General features: G+C 36.7%; 1 pseudogene; it reads left to right on the top strand.

The window, feature by feature from the left end:
- The first annotated feature begins 21,758 nt into the window (after window positions 1–21,758).
- On the top strand, window positions 21,759–25,339 carry Gm29809 (annotated as a pseudogene).
- Window positions 25,340–26,913: the final 1,574 nt, after the last annotated feature.

The following is a 26,913-nucleotide window of genomic DNA, read 5'->3' as shown; positions in this document are numbered from 1 at the left end:
CAGAAAATCACCTAGTATACTGGATTTCTATCATCAAAGCTATATTTATGACAGGGTATCTATTTTTATTAGGTATTTTCTTTATTTACAATTCAAATGTTATAGCCTTTCCTGGTTTTCCCTCTGAAAACCCCCTATTCCATTCCCCCTCCACCTGCTCACCAACCCACCCACTCCCTCTTCCCTGTTCTAGCATTCCCCTTCACTGGGGCATCAAGCCTTCCTAGAACCAACAGAATATCTATTTTTAAAAAGAATGGAAAAGAAGGAGAATGAATAGCTGTAATCTATATGCATTTTGTGAATCTTAATTCAGGGTAAAGAGCCTTTTCAGACAGCAGACTTTAAAGAACCACTTTTGAGCGGCAAAGAAATTTCTAACAATCACAGGGGTCATACCAGAAGTCTTAAGATTCAAAGATATGAAACGACAGAGAAGTGGTCTAACTGACCTATGCCTTTGATCCCAAATAGGAGATTATGCATTGTGTGAGGTCTTGACCCCCAACTCCCTAATAGAAAAAGGATTTAAACATAATAAATAAGACAACAGTCAAGGTTAAATGGAAACAAGAAAATGAAGAATGTTCCTAAAAATTAAGCTTCATTTGATGAATTCCATAAGTTATATAAAATAGGAAAAGTTCATTTTCTTAATTATTCATTGTAAATCCTGGTGACTTCTCCTGTGATTACTCTGGTTGCTCAAATTTCTGAATTACTCTCTGAATAAAGGAGAAAAGGCACAATAATGATGAGTTACTTGAAAAATAGTGTTTGAATACTGGAGCTGCGTGTTTCAAGTTGTTAAGATGATTGTCACTGAAATTCTTTTTGATTTTTCTCCTAGTTTCATACAAAAATACAATGATAAAATAAATTACACTATTTAAAATTTTCCTGTCTAATCTTAAATATCTTACACATTACAGTTAAATGATTTTTTCCTTCATGAATGACATAAATTTTTATTATGTGTTATGAGGTTTTAAAGTATAAAACACATAGTTTTATATGCACAACAGTTTAAATGTACAGGGATTCTCACAAGCTAATGATTTGAGCCCTTTAACATGAAAGCAAATATAACAGTCTAAATCATGCAGACATCAAAACTATGTAAATATCATTTTACCTGATGTTGCTATTATGGCTGAAGAAATATGTATTTCTTTTATTTCTAAATTCTTTGACCTACTCTCATAGTTTATATGGTATTAACAACAAGAAAGTTCAGAAGCACAAGATATTGTCTTTAATTTGCCCAGTGACTTCTTGTGAGATGTATATGTCCTCAACTTAACCAAAGCTAGAGTTATCTGGAATGAGTAAGCTTGTTTGAAAAAAAAGCCTCCATTAGATTGTCTGTAGGAGAGAGGTAAGTGTTTTCTTGATTAATGATTCGTGTTGGAGTGTCCAGGTCACAGTGAAGAGTCTTGTACACAAAAGTAGGCTGAGCAAGATTTAAATAGCTATCCGGCAAGCAGCATTCTGTTTTCTGATTCAGTTCCTGCCTCCACATTCCTCACCTTGAGTTTATGCTGTGACTTATCTCAATGGATACAGTGTGACCCAAGATATAAAATAAAATATATCCTTTCTTCCCCATGTAGCTATTTATCATGACATTTTATCACAGCAATGGAAACATGAAATTAGAAATTAGTACCAGGAATAAGGTATTAATGTATTATTTAGAGAAATATTGTACAAGGAGTTTAGAATTTTGAACTAGAAAAAACATTGGGGTGTCTGGAGATTAATGTAGGAAGTGGGAAGATAATGGTCAAAAACAGCATAAATGATAGAGGTCTAGATGGCACATACTTCCTCAGGGTAAGGACATAGATTTTGTGGCCCAGAGAAGGTCAAGGGTGTCCCTCATGATGGTAGCCAAATTTGGCAATGTACAAGAGTTTGCAAGGTGGTATTAGTTTTGAAGGCATGTGTAGCTTCCCTCAGCTCTGAAGTAGGCTGATATGGAGACTTCTGATCTAGATGGCTCTTTTGTTCTGCCACCTGCCACTGCTCTCTCCAAGACACTGCTACCTGCTGAGAAGCACCTGATAGATTCCGGAGGAACATCCTATTCTGCACCTATAGGCTGTCACCTACAAGCTGGCTCCAGACACCAAAAATGGACTGAAGGAGATGGGCTTTCCCCCCTTTTATAAGCACACTCTCTTAGTAAACTGAGGGCCTTGAACAGAATCATGTCTTGGCTCCATTAACCTCTCACCTCTAAGTCTCTTTCAGCCCCAGCCTGCCTCCCTGGTGTACCCAGTCCTTGTAAGCTGCAGGCCAGCATACAACAGGCATGAAAGGAATAAGGGAGATCAACTGAGACTTGGCATTCTGAGAGGCTAGGAGAGGCCATTGGTGAAGATGAAACAGTAGTTTATTGGTGGACCCACAATTGTAAGAGTCACAAGTAAACGTAAGCCATGGCATAATATAGTAGAGCCGGGGTCCCTTAAGAAAGCTAAGGAGAGATGATTGGTAAAACTGAAGTCCAGTTTCAGTGGCAAGCTCATTATACTGGACGTACTTGTAACATAGAACAGCATTAAGGAGAGAGCAGTTATGAAATGGAGGCAGCTATGCCTATGAGACAAGCTCCATGTGCTATGGAGTCAGAGAAGTAGAGATTCTTAGGCCCCTTGTAGCTCAGAAGCTCAGGAGTCCCAAACACATATCTCTAAGCTTTACTCTATTGAACTTGGATTTTGTTTTGCTTTGAATGTGACCATGGCTTGATTCTTGTGTCTTAAAATAAAAAAGGTATTTAACTTGTATTCTGGATTTTACAGGAACTCATAGTTGAGATATTTGGGATATTTTATAAAGACTATGGATTTTTTGAAAGATTTTTGTATATTTTATATTTTGAAGTTTTGAAGATACTTTGAGCATATCAAAGAAACTGAAATTTTAGAGTGATTTATTTTTTTAAGACTGTGGTACTTAGAAAGTTAGAATACTTTATAAAAGAATTTGGACATAAACAAGAAAGGAAGGGTTGTGTTTTCATTGATGTGTCAAGAAGTCAATTGTCTTCATTGTTTCCTTGTCAATTTGACCCAAGATATAAGGATCTGTCAAGAGAAACTGACTCCATTAGCTGTTTATAGGCAAGGTCTCTGGGTAATTCTCTTGATCAATGATTGGTTTGGCAGGGCCAGGTATAATGTGGGTGTTGGACAGGAAGTCCTGGGTTATATGAGAAAGGAGGCTAAGCAAACCACAATGAGCAATTAAGGAAGCAGCATTCCTCCATATCACCTTCTTTATTTCCATTCTCTAGGTTGCTGCCTCGAGATCCTGCCCTGATGTCTCTTGGTGATGGAATGTAACCACAAACTTACAGGATGAAGTTAAACCTTTCTTAACCAAGCTGGTTTTGGTCATTATTTTTTATCACATCAGTAAAATCTCTAATCAAGATTGCACTTATATTTTAATTGCATTTATCCATTACTAACTCAAAGAAAGAAATTTACCCTCCGAATTTAGACCCTTATTAGTGAATGTAATTTTGAGGTGATGTTACTTCACATTCTGTTTCCTTTCCGTACCTCCAGGCATACAGTGCTCTCTTACTGAAGCATGCCAACCAGAATGTCCTTTCTCCTCTGTCTTCCTGTCTTATTTATTTATCTTCTAGGCCCAGCACAGATGTCACCATGATGCAAAAGATCTCAAAACCTTCAAGGACAATTTTTCTTCAGGTATATATCTAGAGAACCCTGTACTTATCTCTTAAATTGATTTTTTTTATTTACTCAAGAACAGCACAAAATATGGTAAACAAGATAATATACCAATGGATTTTGTAGCTTAACACTACTCTATATTCATAAACTATTATACCATTGTAATCCATAACACAGCAAAATATCAACACAAGTAGAATACTTTTTTATATTGAAGTAAAAGTATGATATATTTGGTAATTTAAAACAAAAATTCAGGCACACTGCAGCTGGGCAGCCTTATAAAATCAAATCATAGCACTCATAGTTGATTCATAAACTGGATATATTTTTCAATGCTAGCAAGGTTAAATACTCAGTTTCTGACTCTGACCACTATATCCCCTTAGGAAGTACTTAGTTTGATCATGAGTCTATGCATCACTGATTAGAGACATTAATTACACCTGTAAAAGTTCTTGCCACAGGCCATTATATAGTCTTGGGAATGATATCCACAAGAGAGATTAAAGAGAGCAGTCTACAGGGAGAAACGTTTTTAATAACATTGTTGACCATTGCTCCCTCCCAGCAATAATATAAAGAATGGCTTTTACTTTGTTTCAGTATGATTTTTTATTCTTTTATTTAATTTATTTGTAATATATTTTTTACAGTCCATATTTCATTCCTGACCCCTTCCCATCCAACCTCTGACTGCTCCACATCCCACATCTCCCCATCCCACCCCATCTCCATGTGCATACCCCCAACTCCCACCCTACCTGACCTCTAAACTCCCTGGGACCTACAATCTCTTGAGGGTTAGACTCTTCATCTCTAAATAAACATAGACCTGGAAGTCCTCTACTGTATGTGTGTTGGGGGCTGCAAATCAACTGGTGTATGCTGTCTTTTTGGTGGTCCAGCATTTGAAAGATCTCAGGGGTCCAAATTAATTAAGACTACTGGTCCTCCTATAGAATCGCCCTTCTCCTCAACTTCTTTCAGCCTTCTCTAAATCAACAACAGGGGTCAGCTGCTTCTGTCCATTGGTTGGGTGCTAATAGCTGCATCTGATTCTTTCAGCTGCTTGTTGGGTCTTTCAGGGGAGAGTCAAGGTAGATCCCTTTTTTCACAAAAAAATTCCATAGCCTCAATAATAGTGACAGGTCTTGGGATTGCCCCTTGAGCTGGATCCCACTTTGGGCCTGTCACTTCTTTTCCTCAGGCTCCTCTCCACTTCCATCCCTGTAATTCTTTCAGACAGAAACAATTATGGGTCAGAGGTGTGACTGTGGAATGGCAACACCATCCCTCACTTGATGTCCTGTCTTCCTGCTGGAAGTGAGCTCTATAAGTTCCCTCTCCCTACTGTCAACATTTCATCAAAGGTCTCTCCCTATGAGTCCTGGTAGTCTCTCACCTCCCAGGTCTCTGGTGCATTGTGTGTGTGGGGTCCCCCAAACTCCCATTTTCTGAGGTTGCCTGTTTACATTCTTTCTGCTGGCCCTCCAGGCTTCAGTCTTTTTCCCTCATCCAATACCAGATCAGGTTCCACTCTCCCCCACCCCCCACCCCATTGCTCCTCCACCCCTCCTGCCTTCCACTTTCCCTCCCAGGTCCCTTCCTCCCTTCCCACTTGTGGTTGCTTTCTTCTCTCTCCCAAGTGGGACTGAGGCATCCTCACTTTGACACTTCAGCTTGTTGAGCCTTTTGAATTCTGTGGACTCTATCTTGTGTATTCTGTATGGGTTTTTTTTCTTTTTCTTTTTCTTTTTCTTTTTCTTTTTCTTTTTCTTTTTCTTTTTTATTTTATTTTATTTTATTTTATTTTATTTTGGCTAATATCCACTTATTATTAGTGAGTACATACCATCCATGCCCTTTTGAGTATGAGTTACCTCACTCAGGATGATATTTTCTAGTTCCATCCATTTGCTTGCAAAGGTCAGGGTGTCCTCATTATTAATATCTGAGTAGTAGTTCATTGTGTAAATGAACCATATTGTCTGTATCCATTAACTCCCTACAAACAATATGTGCTCCATTGTTTCCTTTACCATAGATTGCAATCCCACCATTGACCCTATTTGGTACATTACTGTCTGGGGTATCAAAAATTTTTACCAGAGAACATTGATACAGCATAGAATTTTTTCCCAAAAGAATATTGACAATGCCGGGGGGGGCATTATTTTAGGCTGCATATGAAAAGAGTACAGACAGAGAAAGAAGGAAGATACAGAGTGCTAAGAAAACATTTAACAAAATTTAGATGAACTGGAAGAAAGACTTCCTTGCTCAAAAATACAGTCTTGTTTTGTTTGTTTGTTTGCACCCAGTCCCCTCCAGAAAACACAGGGTTTTCAAAGTAAGAGAAAACATGTGGGCAAACACCAAAATTCTTCAATCTTTGGGTAAAATGTGGACTCCAGGTAAATTTGAGATTTAGAGATCTTTAGTAGACTCTTTCAGTTCTTTTAAAACTTCAGAAAGAGGTAAGACAGTTCATTGAGACTTCCATATCTAGAAAGGAAAAGGAATTCTTTTTTTTTCTTTTTAATTGGTTATTTTGTTTATTTACATTTCAAATGTTATCCCCCTTCCCAGTTTCCCCTCCTCAACCCCCCTATCCCACGCCCCCCATTCCCCCTGCCTCTATGAGGGTGCTCACCCACCCACCCACTCTCACCTCACAACCCTCACATTCCCCTACACTGGGGCATCAAGTCTCCACAGAACCAAGGGCCTCCCCTCCCACTGATGACAGATAAGGCCATCTTCTGCTATGTAAACAGTTGGAGCCATGGGTCCATCCATGTACACATTTTGGTTAGTGGTTTAGTCCCTGGGAGCTTTGGGGAATCTGGTAGCTTGATATGTTGTTCTTCCTATGGGGTTGCAAACCCCTTCAGCTTCTTCAGTCTTTTCCTTAACTCCTCCATTGCGGCCCTGTGCTCAGTTGGATGAGTGGCTGAGAGCATTCAAGTCTGTACTGGTCAGGCTCTGGCAGAGCCTCTCAGGAGACAGAAGTACCAGGCTCCAGCCAGCAAGAGCTTTTTAGCATCAGCAATAATATCAGGTTTTGGTGTCTGCAGATGGGAAGGATTCCTAGGTGGGGCAGTCTCTGGATGGCCTTTCTTTTAGTCTCTCTTCCACTCTTTTTTTTAAGCATTTTTTTAATTAGATATTTTCTTCATTTACATCAAATGCTATCCCCAAAGCCCCCTATCCCCTCCCCACCCTGCTCCCCAACCCTCTGCTCCGCTCTTTGTCCCTGAATTTCCTTCAGATAAGAACAATTCTGGGTTAATATTTTTGAGATACGTGTGTGGCTCCATTCCTCAACTGGCAGCCAAGCATAACCTCTAGATATGGTCAATGCAGGTTCTCTCTCCCCTTCATTGGGTATTCCAGCTAATGCCAGCCCTGTTGGGACCTGGGAGCCTCTAGCTTTCCTGGGATCTGGCACTTTCTAATGGCTACCCCCAGTTCTTCATCTCCTACTGCTACACATCTCTGTTCAATTTCCTGACCCTCTGTACTTCTCCTTTTTCTCCTCCCACATCAAAGTTCTAAGAATAACAAGAATATGTCTCTTAGACCCTCTCAGCTAGAGGAAATATTTTCCAAGATCTTAAGGATGTGCTTTCATGATTTTCTTTCCCGAACATGAAAAGAACTCATAACATTAAAAACTTCTTTAGTGACCCAGGTAGAAAAGTACTATCTCAGAAAAGAAATGTAGATGTAGATCGATTTAAAGAAACAATTTTTCAATTTAATATGTCAGATTAATATCTGAAATAATTGTACTAACCTTCAACGTAAGGATCAGAGTGTGCAAATAAAAATATACCAAAGTCTTTATTATTACTACTGTTGTTGACTATTACTATTTTTGATATGATAACATAATTACATTATTCCCCCTATTTCTTCTCTCTAAATTATTCCATGTATACTTCTTTGCCATCTTTCAAATTCATGGCTTATTTTTCATTAATTATTGTAATGTGTAAACACACACAGACACATAAACATTTATATTTCTAAATACAACCTTCTCACTTTCTATAGTGTTATTTATATGTTGTCAGGGTTGACCATTTCTATGAATAACTAATTAGCGTGCTTTTCCTTGGTTAAGTAAGACTTTTTCTCCATTTCTATCATTCATTAGTTGCTTGTAGATCTTTCTATTGGGTTGAGCTTTCCTGGACTTGCTCTAGTCCAACCTTAGCATACCTATTGCTATTGTCCTCTTTCAGATCATGTTTAAGCAGTTCTATTAATGAGAATTTCTAGATGTAGTTTCCATTGTTAATAGAAAACACAGTTTCATATCAAACTATCTGATAACTCTGGCTCATACAATCTGTCTACCCCTCTTCTGCAATGTTTCCTAAACCTGAGGTACAAGAGGTTATTTTTGAAAATACAGTCTTTGAGAACAGACTCCACAACTCTTAATTTTGTTTTGTGTGGCTTTCTCTAACCATCTCTATCTGTTGAAAAGAGAAGATTCCTTCATGTGGTGTAAGAACTCTGCTTATCTGTGGGTATAGGATAAATCATTATAATGAAGTCATGGATTATGCTAGTTTAATGAAGTTGTGGTTGTAGGTTGTCTTCAGAGATCCATGACTTCACTAGCACTGAATAATTGACTGTTTCTGATACCAGGATAATTTTCCTCTTAAGTGGATCGAAAGTCCAATTAGAAAGCTGTTGGTTACTTCAAGGTATGTGAGCCAGTATCGCACCCTTAAAATTATCATGCATATCTGAGCAGGACTGCTGGCTGCTTCCTTCCTTTTGGACACTTAAATGGAAGCTTCTGGTACCAGGAAAGGTGGACTTCAGAGAGGAGGCATTAGGGTCAGTTGCAACTCAGGAGTCTCTGTACCCTGTACCTGAAAGGCATGGTAGCCTAGGCTGGCTGTTGTGATTTTTTAAGACTTAGAATGCATTATATCTCTTCTGGCTGTTAAAGTTTCCAAAGAGAAACCAACTGTTAGTCTGATTGGTTTGCCTTTATATGTAACTTGTGTTTTTTCAGTAGATTTTCTTTGCTATGTAAAAAAAAGTGTTATAACTATGGTATGCTATGGATATCTTTTCCTCTGGTCTTATCTGGTGTTCTATGTGCTTCTTCTATCTCTATGAGTGTATCTTTCCTTAGTTTGGGGTTGTTTTCTTCTCTGATGTAGTTGAAAGTCTGATCTATGCCACTGTCTTGGAATTTGTCTCATTCATCTATGCCTATTATTCAAATGTTTGCTGTTTGGTTCTTTTATGCATAGTGTTCCACAATTTCTATATGTTCCTTTCTGGTTTTGAAATTAAATTTTTATATCCCTTGCTTATTTGGTCTAGATCCTCTACTTTATCTTCAAGACCTAGTCAGCTATGTTCTAGAGCCATTGTACTTAGAAGACTTTTCTTTGCGTTTTGTAGTTGAGGTGTTGGATTTTTCAATTTCATCTTCATTTCAGCTTGAGACCTCTTCAATGTTGCTATCACTTTATTTAATTCTGCTCTGAAGTCTTGGTTTGTCTGTATAGTTTCTATCAGCCTATGCTTATGTCTTGGATACCACTGAGGCATTTATTCTCCTTAGATTCTTCCTCTTTAGTTTCATTGAGCATTTTCTTTATGTCCTCTTTATTATTTACTATAATCTATTCGATCACTTATCAGCCTTTTGGCTAAGATCAAGTGTGCTATAATCTATTCGTTCTTTTAAATTCTTTTCCCTATGGCCCATAAAGGTGATTCTTGTTCCATCATGTCTACAGATCTAGTAGGTTTGGAAGAGAAGACATTGACTTGATATTTTGTATTTTTGGTATTTTTGCAATGCTGGATGGGCATGTGGACTTCTTTTGTCAGTTCTAATCTGATAATAGAGCAGATTGAGGCACAATAGAGGATGTGGGGGTGGGTTTAGAAGTTGGAAATTACTTGTATGGAATAAAGTCATGTGAAGAGATAGGGCTGGGCTGCTCTGCATAATTGGCCTCCTGGTCCTAACAGAGTGTGGGTGTAATTTCGCTAGGCAAAACTTTGTATATCATGGGGGATGGGCCTATCTCTTAGATGATAGGTAGAATGAGTCTTGGCAAACACCTTTAGATTGATTTTGGTGCAGATAGGACTTATTACATTAAGCCTAGGCTAAATAATGTTGGTTGAGAAGGGAACATAGATGTGAAAGGTTAGGGAGACTCACTAGGCTATACTCTGGAGAAGGATGTGGGAGACATGGGTGAATGAAGAGGTCATGTGATATATTGCCAATTAAGCAGAGTCCTGATTGAATCTTAGAAAAGGGCTGAAGTACAGGTTGGTATGGCCAGACAAGGTCAGGCACTGGATGTGGGACCCAGGCTACACCTGTTGCATGGAGAAAGATGCATGTAGAGTAAGAGTTAGGGATATTACTGGACTAAACCATCCAGAAAGATATGAGGTGTGGTTGGGTGGAGGAATATATGAAGTGGAAACTCAAGGATTCTTTGGTGAGTCATTTGTGTTGAATAGTGTTTGCTAGGGCAAACATGTGAATGGGTGTTTTCCTTAAGTGGACACTGGTGAAAGACTAAAGCAGAATCATGGAAGAAGGTTTCACTGAAGCAGACACAGGAGAGAGGATGTTTGGTTAAAGCAAGAAACAAGATAAGACACGTCATGAAGGATTATTTGCTAATAACATGCATATATTGGTCTGCCTTGCATTTAATATTCGGGACTCCATGTACTCCGGCTGAGTGGATGCATGTGCTGAGGCAAGACTCATGTTAAGGCAAGACCTATGCTGAAGCAAGGCACATAGAGGGCACAAGATGTTTGTAGGCTATAAATAGCATTCGATGCAGTGATGGAGACAGCTTGACTTCTACTACCACTACCTGTGCAATGATTGTGGGTCTCAAGTCTTCACTTATCTTTGCTTCCCTGAGAGATATGCAGCCAAGAACTTCAACTGGTATTCCTGTTGGCCCCTTCTGTTGACTGCAGCAAAGGCTGAGGCCTGACTTTCTCTGCTATGTCATTTCACCACTGTTGCTAACCTGACTCTATTGAACTAGACTGCTGGTGTATCCATAAAGTGTTTGCCAGAAGATCAAGCTGCTGCTGCTAACCTGTGAATTGAAGTTCCAATTTCCAGACAACACATATGGAAGTTGCTCCAAAGAACCTTTCTAAACAGGTCCATTTCCCTCTGTGTCCTTTATTTTCCACTACTCTGGTGGGTGGTGGGTGGTGGGAGGTTAAAGCATTTAAGAACCATCATTAAGCCAGGCAGTGGTGGCACATGCCTTTAATCTCAGCACTTGGGAGGCAGAGGCAGGGGGATTTCTGAGTTTAAGGCCAGCCTGATCTATAGTGTGTTCCAGGACAGCCATGGCTATACAGAGAAACTCTCTCCTGAAAAACCGGGAAAAAAAAAGAACCACCATTAAAAATAAATTTTGATTAGCTCATATTGTTGAGTACCCCCCAGAGCTGTGTCTCTAGTTGCATATGTAGCAGAGGATGGCCTAGTCGGCCATCAGTGGGAGGAGAGGCCCTTGGTCTTTCGAAGAACATATGTCCCAGTACAAGGGAATGGCAGGGCTAGGAAGCAGAAGTGGGTGGGTTGAGGAGCAGGGCAAGGGGAGGGTATAGGAGGCTTTGGGGATAGCATTTGAAATGTAAATGACGAAAATATCTAATAAAAAGGAAAATAAATTAAATAAAATAAAGACCAAAACATAAAAAATAACATTTGAAAAAGTTTAAGTTACCTGTGTATATAAATAATATATATGAAAATTTACTTCAATATTTTGTGTGTTTATGTCTGTCTGTCTGTCTGTCTGTGTGAGTTATGCACAAATGACTGCAGATGCCCACAGATATGGGCACTACAGTTTGTTTGAAACACATGACTTGGGTGCCGGGTATCAAACATGGGTCTTCAGCAGGAACTGTGACTGCTCTTTACTGCTGAGCCATCTCTAAAACCCCAATTTCAAATATGTTAGTTGCATTTCTATAAGTAGGTCCTAGGTTGTGAATATGAGGCATTTACCATGGAAGAAAAAGTGTGGCTCCACCAAGTTAGGGGAAGGACTGAAGGGGTTGAAAGGGTTTGCAACCCTAGAGGAAGAACAGCAATATTAACCAACCAGACCCCCGCTACCCCAGCAATCCCAGGGATTAAACCACCAACCTAAGAATACACATGGAGGGACTCATGGCTCCAGCTGCATAGGTAGCAGAGGATGGCCTTATCTGGTATCAATCGGAGGGGAGACCCTTTGTCCTGTGAAGACTTGATACCCCAGCTTAGGTGAATGCTAGGGTGGTAAGGCAGGCGGTGGGTGGGTGTGGGAGCCCCCTCATAGAAGCACAGCAGAGAGGGAGGGGAAACTGGGAAGGGGGATAACATTTGAAATGTAAATAAATAAAATAACTAATAAAAAAAAGAATGTGAAGTAAATGCCAAGGAGCAAACCTGGCCCTCCATGAGCACATGTCTCTGAAACCAGAGCACAGAAGTCCCTGAGCCCAACTGGCATCAAGCAGGGACTACTGTTTTCCTTCCTTTTATCACTTTGAATGATCTGGTTCATGGCATTAATCACATCCCACCATTCAGTACTGAAGATGTGGGAGGCAGGCAAACTGTCTTTTTTTTTTCTGATCTTCTGATAAAGTAGTATCTTAATTAATAAATCTAATTTACACATGGACTGATGTGGGGATAAAAATCTATATTTTAAATCTATTTTGATAAAGTAATGATTCAAAGCACTGAGAGTCTTAAAAGGAGCTGGGTATATTTTGTATTGGGATGGAAAGGCACAACTGTGGTCTTTCTATTAGAGCAATATGCCAGTGAGTCCCCAGAGGTACCAATAACAAAGAATGACACTTCTTAACACTCACAATTTTGTTGGACACTTGCCACACTGAATTTTAGCTGATGCCTGGCAAATACAGAAGTGGCTGCTCACAGTCATCCATTAGAGCACAGGGTCCCCAATGAAGGAGCTAGAGAAAGTAACCAAGGAGCTGAAGAGGATTGCAGCCCTATATGAGGAACAGCAATATGAACTAACCAGTAACCCCAGAGCTCCCTGGGACTAAACCACCAATCAAAGAAAACACATGGTGAAACTTGTGTCTCTAGCTGCATATGTAGCAGAGGATGGCCTAGTCAGTCATTAGCGGGAGGAGAAGCCCTTGGTCTTGTGAAGGTTCTATGCCCCAGTATAGGGGAATGCCAGGGCCAGGAAGCAGAAGTGGGTGGGTTGGGGATCAGGGTGAGTGGGGAGGTAATAGGGGATTTTCAGGGAGGAAACTAGGAAAGGGGATGACATTTGAAATGTAAATAAAGACAGTATCTAATAAAACAAAAAAATACAAATAAAATGCAGCAGAAATTAAGCTCTATAATTTCTAAGGCTACGTATGGAAAACATTGCAGCCTCTTCCTGCACCTTTTGGAATGTTTACTGTTAGCATACTTCATTTAAGCATCCAGAGCCCTGCTGTGAGAAAATGAAGTATAAACTGCATAGAAATGTCAAGTGCAGGTGTGCTGGTAAACAGTCCCAGCTGACTTCCCAGGGAGCAGAGAGCATCATCCACTAGCCACATGAATCAACCATCAGTCAAAATCAATGGATGTACTTCCAATATGAATGGAAGATCAGATGAAATACACAAAGCAAGAAGCCACTGTACACATAGAATTATGCTAGGATCTGGTTAACAAATTTTTGTTTTAACCCTATATACAACATACTATTTTCTTCTCATGGATACAAAACAAGTATATTAGTCCTTGAAAGCCGAATGCTGTTTTGTTTTTTAAATCAAATACTCCTCTTTTAAAGATTCATTTGTTTTTTATTTATGTGTGTATATTACCTCTGCTTGGATGTACATGTACCACAGATATGCCTGGTATTCAAGAATACTAGATTACCCAGAACTGTAGTTACAATCCACTGTGAGCTATTTGGGTGTTGGAAAAAAAAAACATTTCTGTATAAGAACCAACATGCCCTCTTACTGCATAAGCCATCTCTCTAGATTAAGACTGGAGAGATTGCTCAGTGGTTAAGAGAATATATTGCTTTTATATAGTACTTGAGTTCATTTCTCGGTGCTTATGCCAGTTGACTCACAACATACCTCTGGCCTCCAAACACATGTGCCCCAATCTACATATACTGTCACACACAGACACACTCACATACTCCTTATTAAAAATAATAAAAATAATTCTTTCCCCCACATAATTGCTAGCTTGCATATAAAACAGGACACAGAGTGGGCTTGGCCCATAGGCTATAACATCTTAATCTGCTAGATATACATGGGAAAATGAACATGAAATGCTGTACAAAGAGGTGGCACACTCTCCATAGCTAGCTCCTGAGAGTAGATACAAGTCTTCAGTAGCTCTGCAGTCCCACCCTCTGTAGCAGAGTGCCTGTGCTGTAAATACGTTGCCCTCAATATCCTTTAAACATGGTCCAGTCATGTTTCAAAAATCTCTTTAAATATTTTACAGAGGGTTTCTAGAATAGTTTTTATTCATGGAAGATATATTTCTTTATGAAATCTATCTAGAATATTCTCAGAAATGAATTGAAAAAAAAAACATTCTACCACTGGCTAGCATATAAAATGTGGCATACCTACACAATGTAATATTATACTTCAATGAAACAATGAACTTAACCACATGAGTATTCTACAATGGATGTTGCAATGGCTGTATAACTTTATAACTTTACTAAGATTATTATATTGGTAATTACAATCTATGGAAGAGGTAATAAAATAACTTCAGTTGTTCCTACACATGTATTAAAATTCAGTATTTTGACTGTAGTAGTATGGCAGAAAAACTATACATCAATTTGAGATATTAAAATATTTTATTACAGTGATGTGTCCCATAAAATATTATTCAAAATAAATTTAGTCTTCTTTATAGAAATTCCTCATACTTCCTTTCAGCTCATGTATCTTACACACTAGAAAAAATATCACCAAAAATGTTGTGAAATAAGAAATTCTTTCTGTCTCCTATAAAAATATTCTCCAGATACTGAGTTTACAAAAGGGCAGAAGTTGTTGATGTCAATATGAAATTACTCTCTAAATACAATTTTCATGAATTCTATAACCAGTAATTCTCAGCTATATTTTAAAGTGATAGCAAGGAATAAATTTCTACTGAACATTAAGAAGTAGGACACCCCCCCCTTTTTTTCACTTGAGTAAAAACCTTAACAATCCCTGAAAGTTGTAAATAGCTTTTGAAATTAGCACTTACTATTAATTTTTCTAAGGTCCATGACTTTACTAGTTCTAGGTCCATTGGCTGGGTTTCTAGGATCAACCATGATACTATCACTGCACAGTGGGCCTTGAAAGACACATTACGAATGGTACAAGTGAAGAGGGCTAGGAATGTTAGGTGTTTTACTATTTTTTTTTAAGATTTATTTATTTATTTATTTATTTATTTATTTATTTATTTATTTAATGTATGTGAGTACACTGCAGCTGTCTTCAGACATACCCAGAAGAGGTGGTCGTGAGCCACCATGTGGTTGCTGGGGATTGAACTCAGGACCTCTGGAAGAGCAGTCAGTGCTCTTAACCGCTGAGCCATCTCTCCAGCCCCGGTGTTTTACTATTTTTAAGAGGTCAATTGCATGCCTTAGGAAAAGAGCGTAACACAAAATAAGAAAATAATGAAAGTAGAGGCATGTTTCTCTTTAGGGCATAGAAATCATAACAGACTTGTTTAAGGGGCTTAAATAGAGTGAGAACTTACAAAGAATGATTGTGTATGGGTTATAAATTAATATGCAGGTATTGATTAAAGTTATTCAGAACTTGGGTTATTTTTCAAAAATATACTGTTTCTGGTCTTGAAATGAAAAATTAATGGAAGTATTAATGAGCTCTGGAATCAAACTCTTTGACTTGTGGTATAGTCAAAACATCAGAAATAGTGATTAACCAACAGTATGTATCTAATTAATTATATTTAACAATGAGCCTTAATTGCACTTTTCAGAATATATGAAATATAATTAAGTGGAAAATACCATGTATCAAAGGACTAGCACTTAAAAATCATATTGATATACATTATGTGTGTGTGTGTATGTGTGAGAGAGAGAGACAGAGAGAGACAGAGACAGAGAGAGACAGAGACAGAGACAGAGAGAAAGACAGAGAGACAGCGAGAGAGAAACAGAGACAGAGACAGAGACAGAGACAGAGAGAGAGACAGAGAAAATACTACAAATATATTGTTTTCAAACAAGTCTCAATGTGTATCCCAGAACAACTTAGAAATTTTGATTGTCCTGCATCACACTCCTCCAGGGATTACACTTGTGTACCACATTGCCATACCAAAATCACAGGTGTGCAGTAGGACAGTATTGCTTTTATCTGTACTTACCAATGAGTGATTGCTTCAGGAATGTCATTTTTGCAGCTTGCTTGAACCCCATATTTTGGGTGACAACTGTAGGAGTTATACCTTAAGAGTAATGAACAACCTTGATGAAACCAATACGATCAGACACCTACATATCAGCATTCCTTCAATAACAGACTGTAATTAGACAGTGGTGCAATTACAATAAAGATGAATCATGTCTGTCCCCAGTGAGTCTATAACTGTCACAGTGCTGAAAAAACACTACTCAATCATTTGTGCTTCTGACAAAATCAAACCTACTACACTGCCAATCAGTAGAAGCAAAGTGCATACAATTATTGACAATAAATCATAGGTGATAATGATAATAAATGACTATGCTCATGGCTTATATTTCTACTTTGTACATTTTATTGTTCTTTTAGAAGGACAACACTTATAAAACAAAAAACAAATACTAGTGGAAAACTGTGTCATTTCATGTGGGCCGTTTATACCAAGTCTCTTGACTACATCAAAAGACATGAAGTGGCTAATGTCCTTGTGTGTATGAGTACACACTGATGTTTGTATAGTGATAAAACTGGCTAATAATGTATTTCTCAAAATATGGCAATGTTGCTAAAAATGTGTGATTGAATCTCAAACTTGTTAGGACTTGTTTATTAACATAGATAATTCATCAGTCTCAGAAATATTTGGTTATTTTTAGATTTTGGTAGGATTGCAAGAACAATTCTAAAAACTAAAAATGCAAATAAATTATTTATTATGAATAATATCCATTAATTTCCTATTCTAAAACAAATGAAGCAATAAGGATTCTGTTAGTTTACTAATCTTAGTGTTCCATCTTCTCGCCAAACCTTTAAAAAATTATCTGAAGAGACCCAGGTTAATATGGCAACATGATGAATTCTATGCTTCCATTTCAATATTGTTAATGAAGTATATATGAGAGACAGAAAAGTAAATAAAATTGAATAAATATATCCTTAAGATTTAGAATGCAGAAAATATATTAAAAATTTATGAATAATTATCCTTAACATAAAACTAAATATGTGTGATCTTTGATACAAGGTCAAGATTATCATCCAAAGATATAGGAAACCTTTCTTAATTGTCACTGCACTTTCTAATTTTGCAAAATGTAAGTTCCAGCAGGGAATATACAGATTGAAAGATGTAAATAAAGAATCAAGGCAAAAGATAATATGGAAAGTCAGTTTTAATGAATTATGGGAATTTTGATTCTATGGAATTAAAATAACACAACACAAGTAAGCACATATGATATAGAAAAGCAGATTTAAAGCTCTGGCAATAAGTGTAAAAATGCACATACTTATATACTCTCTAAATGCAGATAGAACTAGGAAAATGCAACATTTAGCATTTGACAAGTTCATGTGATGAGGTAAGAATCATATATTATGTGATTAATTTAAAGGTTAGATTTTGACAGCGCAAGCTCAGATTGTGTAATTTAGTTCTTAACCATTTATTCTCCTTCGTAAAAAATGTTTGACAATATGTAGAGACAATTTTGGTCATAGAAACTGAATAGAGAAGTTGTTGGCAATTAATGGAAAGAGATAGGCATATTAAGGTGTGTGTGTGTGTGTGTGTGTGTGTGCGTGCGTGTGTGTGTGTGTGTGTGTGTGTGTGCGTGTGTGTGTGTGTGTGTGTGTGTGTGTGTAGAGAGAGATTATAGATGTATAATATATATACATATATATAATATACATAGATATATTAAGGTATATGTGTGTGTCAGGTAAGAACTGAATGCACTGAGAAAATAGAAATTAGCAAGCTAAAATTATTACCAGTTATTTGCCTAAAGCCACTTGCTATAGCTCCAAAAGTAAAAGGACTCACACAGAGCCTGGTAGTTTCACTTGTGAGCTGAAGATCATACGGTAGCGATGTCTATTGCCAAAGAAGAAGAAGAAGCACAGAGTGGTGAAGGGTGATGATGGGGAATTCAGTCCTGTCACTGTCACTACAAAGACAGAAACCATGCTTTCCAGAGAAAGAACTACCAAAATGAAAAGACACAAAAAAATTACCAAAGCTTACACAAGGACAAGCATGGTTTCTATTCCTATCATCAAGAATATCAGGATCTCATAAAATACAGATCAAATAAAGTTTGCAAAAGGCCATGATCTTCACAGTGGAAACTACACCAAAATATAAATGTAATCAACTGTCTTCAAGACAGACACTAACTAATCCAAGTAGACCAAATTGAGTGTTACTGACACACACAACAAGTCTCTATGAATAGCATTAAAAGTCAAGAACCTGATACAACAATCTGTAATCAGAATAAAAACTTACCATGGAGTAGAACCATGGATGAGTTAAATAATAGAATTAAGAAAAAGATGCTGAAAAGATCATTCCAATATCCTTCCCACGTCAAAAATGTGATACAAATGGCCAAGATTAGGAAATAAACTGAACATTTTTTAATCTCCAACTAATAATAAAAATTTAATAATATTTAATAATTTTAAGATATTTAATTATTTGAAGTCAAACAATAGACTTAGCATAACATATACATTAGAATATAAAACTCAATGTTGGAAACATTACAGTATAACCCATGAAAATTTTAATGAAAATAAGAGGTTAATTTGTGGCATATCCAGGGATCCACCCCATAATCAGCTTCCAAACGCTGACACCATCGCATACACTAGCAAGATTTTATCGAAAGGACCCAGATGTAGCTGTCTCTTGTGAGACTATGCCGGGGCCTAGCAAACACAGAAGTGGATGCTCACGGTCAGCTAATGGATGGATCACAGGGCTCCCAATGGAGGAGCTAGAGAAAGTACCCAAGGAGCTAAAGGGATCTGCAACCCTATAGGTGGAAGAACATTATGAACTAACCAGTACCCCGGAGCTCTTGACTCTAGCTGCATATGTATCAAAAGATGGCCTAGTCGGCCATCACTGGAAAGAGAGGCCCATTGGACATGCAAACTGTATATGCCCCAGTACAGGGGAACGCCAGGGCCAAAAAATAAAAATGGGAATGAGTGGGTAGGGAAATGGGGGGGGGAGGGTATGGGGGACTTTTGGGATAGCATTGGAAATGTAATTGAGGAAAATATGTAATAAAAATAAATAAATTTAAAAAAGAGGTTAATGTGTTATATATTACTGAACATTTGACATGTAAATAAAGAAAATATCTAATAGAAAAGAAAATATAATATATCATGTTTTAATTTCTGCACATGCTTTTAAGATCTGAATGGAATTTCTAGAAATTTTTTAAAAAATAGTATTTACAAGGGAATAAAATGGCTCATTGAATTGAACAGTATTTTAGAAACTTTAAAGAGAAGAATCAGTGAACTTGAAACAACAGACAGTCCACACATAAAATACAGAAAAAACCTCTTTAAGCAGACTGAGTAGAAGATGTCAATCATGGAGTCATAAGCAAAAGGTGTTTGATGAAATAAAGATCAAAACCATAATTTGATTTCAAAATAAAAAAGTTTTCTACATATAAAGATATACATAAAAATAATAAACAAACTACAGGAAGCTTTTCATAATTAAATTGCTAAAATTTAACTAGAAGAGGCAAGCCTTCAAAACAGATGAGGATAGACATCATATAAAACAGAATATAAATAAAATTGATCACAAACATATCAAGAATAAATCAAACATTAAGACAATAAATAATTTTATGTCTTTTATATTCAAAACTTATAAAATCATATTTACCAAAAATCACACATTCAAAAAATTTTAAAACTAAGTGGGAAGCAAAAATATATTAGACAAGGAAAATATGATAAAACTTGTCTTCAAAAATCTGCATTGATGTGTATTAAGGGATATTTTTAAAGCAAGAAAAATTAATATTACAAATAACCTGGATTTACCAATGATAACAAAGAACCAGGATATTGTATGTATGTTATTAAATTTAAAGTTTTCTAGTTTCAAAATTGTGAAAAACCTAGTTGATAGTTTCTAAATTTAGTTTATTCAAAAGCTGTGAATATTGTACATCAGAAAATATGAAGAAAGAAAGAAAGAAAGAAAGAAAGAAAGAAAGAAAGAAAGAAAGAAAGGAAGGAAGGAAGGAAGGAAGGAAGGAAGGAAGGAAGGAAGGAAGGAAGGAAGGAAGGAAGGAAGGAAGAAACCCCATTCAGGACAGTAAAAGCACAAACATAACTAGAAAAATGAGATACTTCAACCTTCCTGTATTATACAGATGCGATACTAACTCCCCAGATAGTCAATCAATAACACAATAAATAAAACAATCAGTAAAATAAAATTTAAAACAAACTTCAAACAGCGATGCAAAAGTGTATATAAGTTTTAACTTGAGGAGTTGGAGAAATGGTTTAGCATTTAAAAGTACTGAAAGTTCTTCCAGAGCACCCACATTCTATTTCTTGCTTACAACTATCTGTAACTCCAGCTCCAGGGATCTAATGCCATTTTCCTGTTTCCACAGGTACTGAATACATTGGTACAAAAATATGCCAGCAAAATATACACACATAAGAAAATAAACTACTGAAAATTTTAACTTTAATAAGAAATAAAAGAATAAGATAGTAAAATTCATTCATATCAGTAATTACACTAAGTGTAAATGATCTAATTTTTTTAAAATGACATAGTATAAGACTAGATAAAAAGCAAAATTCAAGTATATGGAAAATTCTTTTTGCTTCTAATGTAGAAATAATATTAAAAAGAACATTATGAGTACTTGTTTGTATCATACGGTAGGCTTCAAAACAAAGAATATAGTCATAGATAATGAGGGAAAACAGTAAACAATTTTACAAGCCAGATTATAACAAGATTGTATGTGTTCCTATGTTTGACCTTCAAATTATGTAAAGCAAGATTTAAGAAACAGCTTAGAAGCTGGGAGGTGGTGGCAAACATCTTTAATCCCAGCACTTGGGAGGTAGAGGCAGGTGGATTTCTGAGTTTGAGGCCAGCCTGGTCTACAGAGTGAGTTCCAGGACCGCCAGGACTATATAGAGAAACCCTGTCTCAAAAAAACATAAATTAAAAAAAAAAGAAAAAGAAAGAAAAGAAACAGCTTAGAATAACCACTGAAGATTTCCCTTCCTCATAATTGATGGAGTGAATAAAGATGTGGAATAACTAAGCACCACAATAAGCTAGCATTGACAGACACTCATTGAACACACCACAAAGCAAGTGTTCAAAACATTAAACAGCAAAGGAATGTTCATCACATTTTGAATTACACTAAAAGATATTGAAGAGAATTGAACTTAAAAACACAGAAGTAAACATAAATTTAGTATCAATACTATGGCTATTAAAAGAAAAAATTATATCCAATGTCTATATTAAGAATAAAATGTAGAGATCATAGAACTCAGCTTCTACCTGAGTAAAATATTAAATAAAATGAATTCAACTCAGGCTGAGTAGAAGTGAGAAAGATGAGCACAGTGAGGAATGAGCTAGAAGGGGAACAGCTCATGTCAGCACACTCCTCAGAGGGAAGACAAGGGGGTCTCATGAGCACTCTAATGCCAATCTCAACAATGTCGTTGAAAGTACCTGAAATATTGACTTAATCTAAAAAATAGTAGGTAGGTGGTCTTATTTCTTTACAAAGTATGAAGTAGAAAATGTGCTTCTGGGCTAATATCCACTTATCAGTGAGTGCATGAAACTCAAGAAGAAGGAAGTCCAAAGTGTGGATAATTCGATCCTTCTTAGAAGGGGGAACAGGATACACATTGAAGGAGTTACAGAGACAAAGTGTGGATCAAAGACTGAAGGTATGACCATCTATAGACTGTCCCACCTGGGAATACATCCCATATACAACCACCAAACCCAGACACTATTACAGATGCCAACAAGATTTTGTTGACAGGAGCCTGATATAGCTGTCTCCTGAGAGGATCTGCCAGTGCCTGACAAATACAGAAGAAGATGCTCACAGTCATCCATTGGACAGAGCACAAGGTATCCAATGAAGGAGCTAGAGAAAATACCAAGGAGTTGAAGGGGTTTGCAGCCCTATAGGAGGAACTAATATGAACTAACCAGAGCTCCCTGACATTACAACACCAATCAAAGAAAACACATGGTGTTTCTAGCTGCCTATGTAGCAGAGGATGGCCTAGTTGGTCATCAATGGGAGGAGAGGCCCTTGGTCCTGAGAAGAATCTATGCCCCAGTACAGGGGAATGCCAGGGCCAGGAAGCAGGATTGGGTGGGTTGGGGAACAGGGCAAGTGGGAAGGGAATAGGAGATTTTTAGAGAGGAAACTAGGAAATGGGGTAACATTTGAAATGTAAATAAGGAAAATATCTAATAAAAAAAGAGAAAAAAAAACAAAAGAAATGTGAACTATTGTGTCCAAACTCCCTTATATGAAGCTTTACATTTGTGTTGTAAGTCTAAGCTGTTTCATCAGTCAAAGTGACATTAAAAATCTGACAATCCCCCCCAACACACAGACAACATACAGACACAAACACAAAATCAGAAACCATTATATACAAACAAAAGACCACTAAGACAAAGAATATCCAAACAAAGAAATATGACAAAAACAACTGTAAAGATAGCATTGAGCTTATTTGTGTTGACCATTTATTGTTGGGTATGGAACCTACCATTAAATGTGATTAATGTGCCCATTAGCCTCCATTGGAGAAAGCCATTTTTCCTTTGTAAGTGGATGTCAATTGAAGATAGCTTCTGTTTAGGGATGGGAGCTCATGTCCACTTTCTGCTCTCAGTGGAGAAATTTTGAGGAGCAACATAACTCAGTGAACAACAAAGAAAGAAGTTATAGTACTTTTTAGAACAGCTTGCCTTGAGGTAAATACAGTTTCCTATTAACTTTATTTTATCAGACCAATAAAAGGACAAGCATTTTAAAAGTCTTCATTGTTTTCTTTTGACTTACTGTATATATGTTGACTAACATCGTATACATCTATTCATAGAAAGGCGAACCTAAACATAGCTAGAGATTTGTCTGCAACATGTCTATCACTTTCAAATAAAGGTGGGGCAGAAACTGGGTCTCAAGCTATAGCCTCATTAAGCATTCAAATGTTGAGTGTATGGAATACTAGTAGAGTATAAATATATGTGGCCACTATATATGTATTTTTCAAATTGCATAAAGGCTTGATTAAATCACAGAGGAAAATAATCAGATTGCTTGAAGAAAAACTGGAAGGAAGTAAACTCATAAATATCCACACAAAGAAAGTATCACTCATTTTGTCTCATAACTTAAATAGAGGGAAAATATACATGAAGATAAAAAGGTGACTATAGAGGATATGCAAGAAGAAGGATATGGGGGTGATTGAGAGTAAGACAGAGTAGTGGGGGTGAGCAGGATCACAATGTATAATAAAGGTATATATAAATATTGTATTGAAACATATTTGTACATTAACTAATGCTAGTAAAAGGGGGGATATCCTAAAATTGTTCCCTTATGCGGGAGAGATGCCTTACCTTGTAAAGGAACTTACTATTAGGACTGTGAATCTGGAGGTGGGCCCTAAAACCAAGACAGTGGAAGGAGAGAACCAACTTCACAGTGTCCTCTACTTCCACCCCCATATGGTTCACCCTGCCCACCAATGCTAAGTAAATAAATGAAAATAGCATTTAGTTACTTTATCTTCTAAAATCTGGGATTTTTCTGATGGTCTATCAAATGATGATAAAATCCACTTAAAACTGTTCTTAAAGTGAATTATCCAATTCTTATTCAGAATATCCATTGCTTAGATAATTTATGGCTTTTGGTTAACATTAAAAGAATTGCTGCATCCTTCCAACTCAACCTAATGGAACTTGAGAGTAAGACATTCTTTGTGGTGCTGTTAATGTTCACACTGCAAAAACTAGATTTTTATTTTAAATATTTTATACTCCATCTCCATGTAAACCAACCACTACTGTGTAATGTAGTTCTGCTAAATGATGGAAATTTTATTCATTTCCATTTTTACTAGTGATAGCAAACTTTTTTTTTGTTTTCTAATTTACCTCAAAGTCTGTGAGATATAGATGCACCATTTCAGTAAAATATAGGATATAAAATCAATATCCAGAAATGAATAGCTTTTCTGTATAAGAATAATGAATACTTTGAAAAAAAGAATGAAAATGATCCTATTCAAAAGAGCTTCAAAAACATATGCTAATCAAATCAACCAAGAAGATGAAAGATGACTACACTGCAAAACAAAGAAATGCAAAAGAAATGAATCCATGTTCAATGATTAGCAGAATTAATGTTGTGAAATGGCTATACTCACCCACTATAAGTCATCTACAGGCTACAGATGTAATCCTTAAGAAAATACCAATGACATTCTTGACAAAGATAAAAAACCAAACATAAAATTCTTATGGAAACATACAAGATCCCAAATGAACAAAGCAATCCCAAGCAAAAAGAACAATGTTGAAGGTTTCCCCATATCTGACATCAAACTATACTACAAATAATACCAACAAAAATCACATAATACTGACAGGGATGTACAACAACAGAATAAAAGAAAGAACTCAGAGTTAAACTCACTAAGCTACAGCACACCTAAATTTTTAAAAAAAGGCTTTCAAAATAAATATTAGAAAAAAGACAACACTGATACTTTAGCACTAGTATTTGAAGCACCACATCAAGAGAAAATTTGAAACTATGAAATGAAGTTAATGGATTTAGATGTTGAGCAGCTTGGAATCCCAGGAGTACAGCTGTGTAGTGAAGATGCCATTTGGTAAATATGCACAGATATGCCGAGAGCTTAGCCATGTTGGAGATGCTGTTGTGATATCCTGTGCAAAGGATGGGATGAAGTTTTCTGAGAGTGAGAAAATGGAAATGGAAACATTAAGTTGTCACAAACAAGTACTGTTGATAAAGAAGCTGCAAACAGAGATGAAAGAGTCAGTTCAGCAAACTTCTGCTCTGAGGTATCTGAACTTTTACACAAAAGCCACTCCACTGTCTCCTATAGTAACACACAGGATATCTGCAGATGTACCTCTTGTTGCAGAGCATAAAATTACTGACATGGTACAGTTAAAGTATTTTTTGGCTCCCCAGATCAAAGATGAAAAGGGATCTTAGGCATTGCCAGAAACTGAGAAAACTAAACCTTTGAGTATTGCTTTTGAGATGCCAGCATGTTCTGAAGTCTTTTCTGTCATCAAGTTTGTACCTGAGTATTCTTAAATATTAAAATAAGATGTGTAGATATCTTCTGTAAATAACCTACTTTCTTCTCTCCATTCTCCACAACTTGCTTAAAGAATAAGATCTAAAGTAAAAACTGATTCTATCACCATAAGTGTTTCTGCCTTAGAAATATTGGTGATTTTATTTTAATTTTCATTTTTTTCTTTTTTTATTGTTATTTATTATTTCCATTTCAAATGTTATCTCCTTCCCAGTTTATCCTCCCCAAACCCCCTATTCCTTCACCTACCCCTTACTCTATGAGGGTGCTCCCACACCTGCCCACCCACTCCTGCCTCAGGACCCTAGCATTCCCCTACCCTGGGTCATCAAGCCATTACAGGAAGAAGAGTCTCCCCTCCCAGTGATGCCCAATAATGATTTCGCCTCTAAATGCAGTTCTAAGAAATGGCTAATAAACACATAAAACTATTAACCATCATAGAAATGCAAATTAACATTATACTACTGGTCAGAACAGCTAACATTAAGAAACAATCAACAATGCTGGTGAAAGTGACTCTTTGATCATTGCTTCTGGGAATGGTAACTTGGGCAGTCACTACAGATGTTACTATGAAAGTTTCTCAAAATAAAAAACAACTGAAAATAGAGGTATTACATGAAAACAGAAGTACTACTCCTAATTATATGCCCAAAGAACAACAAGACAAGTTACCACAGAGATATCTGTCCATCCATGGTCACTGTAGCAGTATCAACAAGTAAGTCATGGAATCAACCTAGGTGTGCATGAACAGATGAACACACAGAAAAATCTGGAATATATACATGAAACTTGTATTCAACTCAAACCAGAATAAAGTCATCATTTTCAAGAATATGGATGTAGCTAAAGATCAATATTTTAAGTGAATTAAGGCAGACTGATATAAATGTCAGATACTTTCTGACAGTATTTTAAATGTTAGTTTTATATAAATACATAAAATCATTTAAACATATGAATGATATAGAGGCAGAGAGGAGGCTGGGTAAAGGAAGAAGACCAGGATGGGAAGGAAGCATGGAAATAAATCAGAGTGTGAGTTATGGCAAAATACAGCTAATATAATAAGGATATATTGGAAAAGTTGGCTTATAAAACATATCACTATGTACAATTAATATGAATATATATGTGTATATATATATATGAGCCATAAAACCATTAAACTTGATATTGTGGCATTTTTTTTCTAGAAAAAGACATACTAAATTATACTGTATAGGAGGCATCCCCAAAGCTGTATAAATGGTACACATAGTTCTATAGTAGTTATGCATCTTTCAATGAAGGTATGACATAATTATAAATGCCTGCATGATGTCACATGCCAATATTCTCAGGACTCAACAACTAAGACAGGAGGAGTCCTATGAATCAAAAACTGGCCTGAACCGCATAGTGCATTCCAGGCTAGCTTACATTACAGAAGAACTTCCTATCCCTTAAAAAACAAATA

The sequence above is a fragment of the Mus musculus genome, chromosome 12 (assembly GCF_000001635.26).
Source record: "Mus musculus strain C57BL/6J chromosome 12, GRCm38.p6 C57BL/6J".
In the NCBI taxonomy this organism is placed as follows: Eukaryota; Metazoa; Chordata; class Mammalia; order Rodentia; family Muridae; genus Mus; species Mus musculus.
The sequence above is the reverse complement of the archived record's forward strand: the minus strand, read 5'-3'. Positions and strand labels throughout refer to the sequence as shown.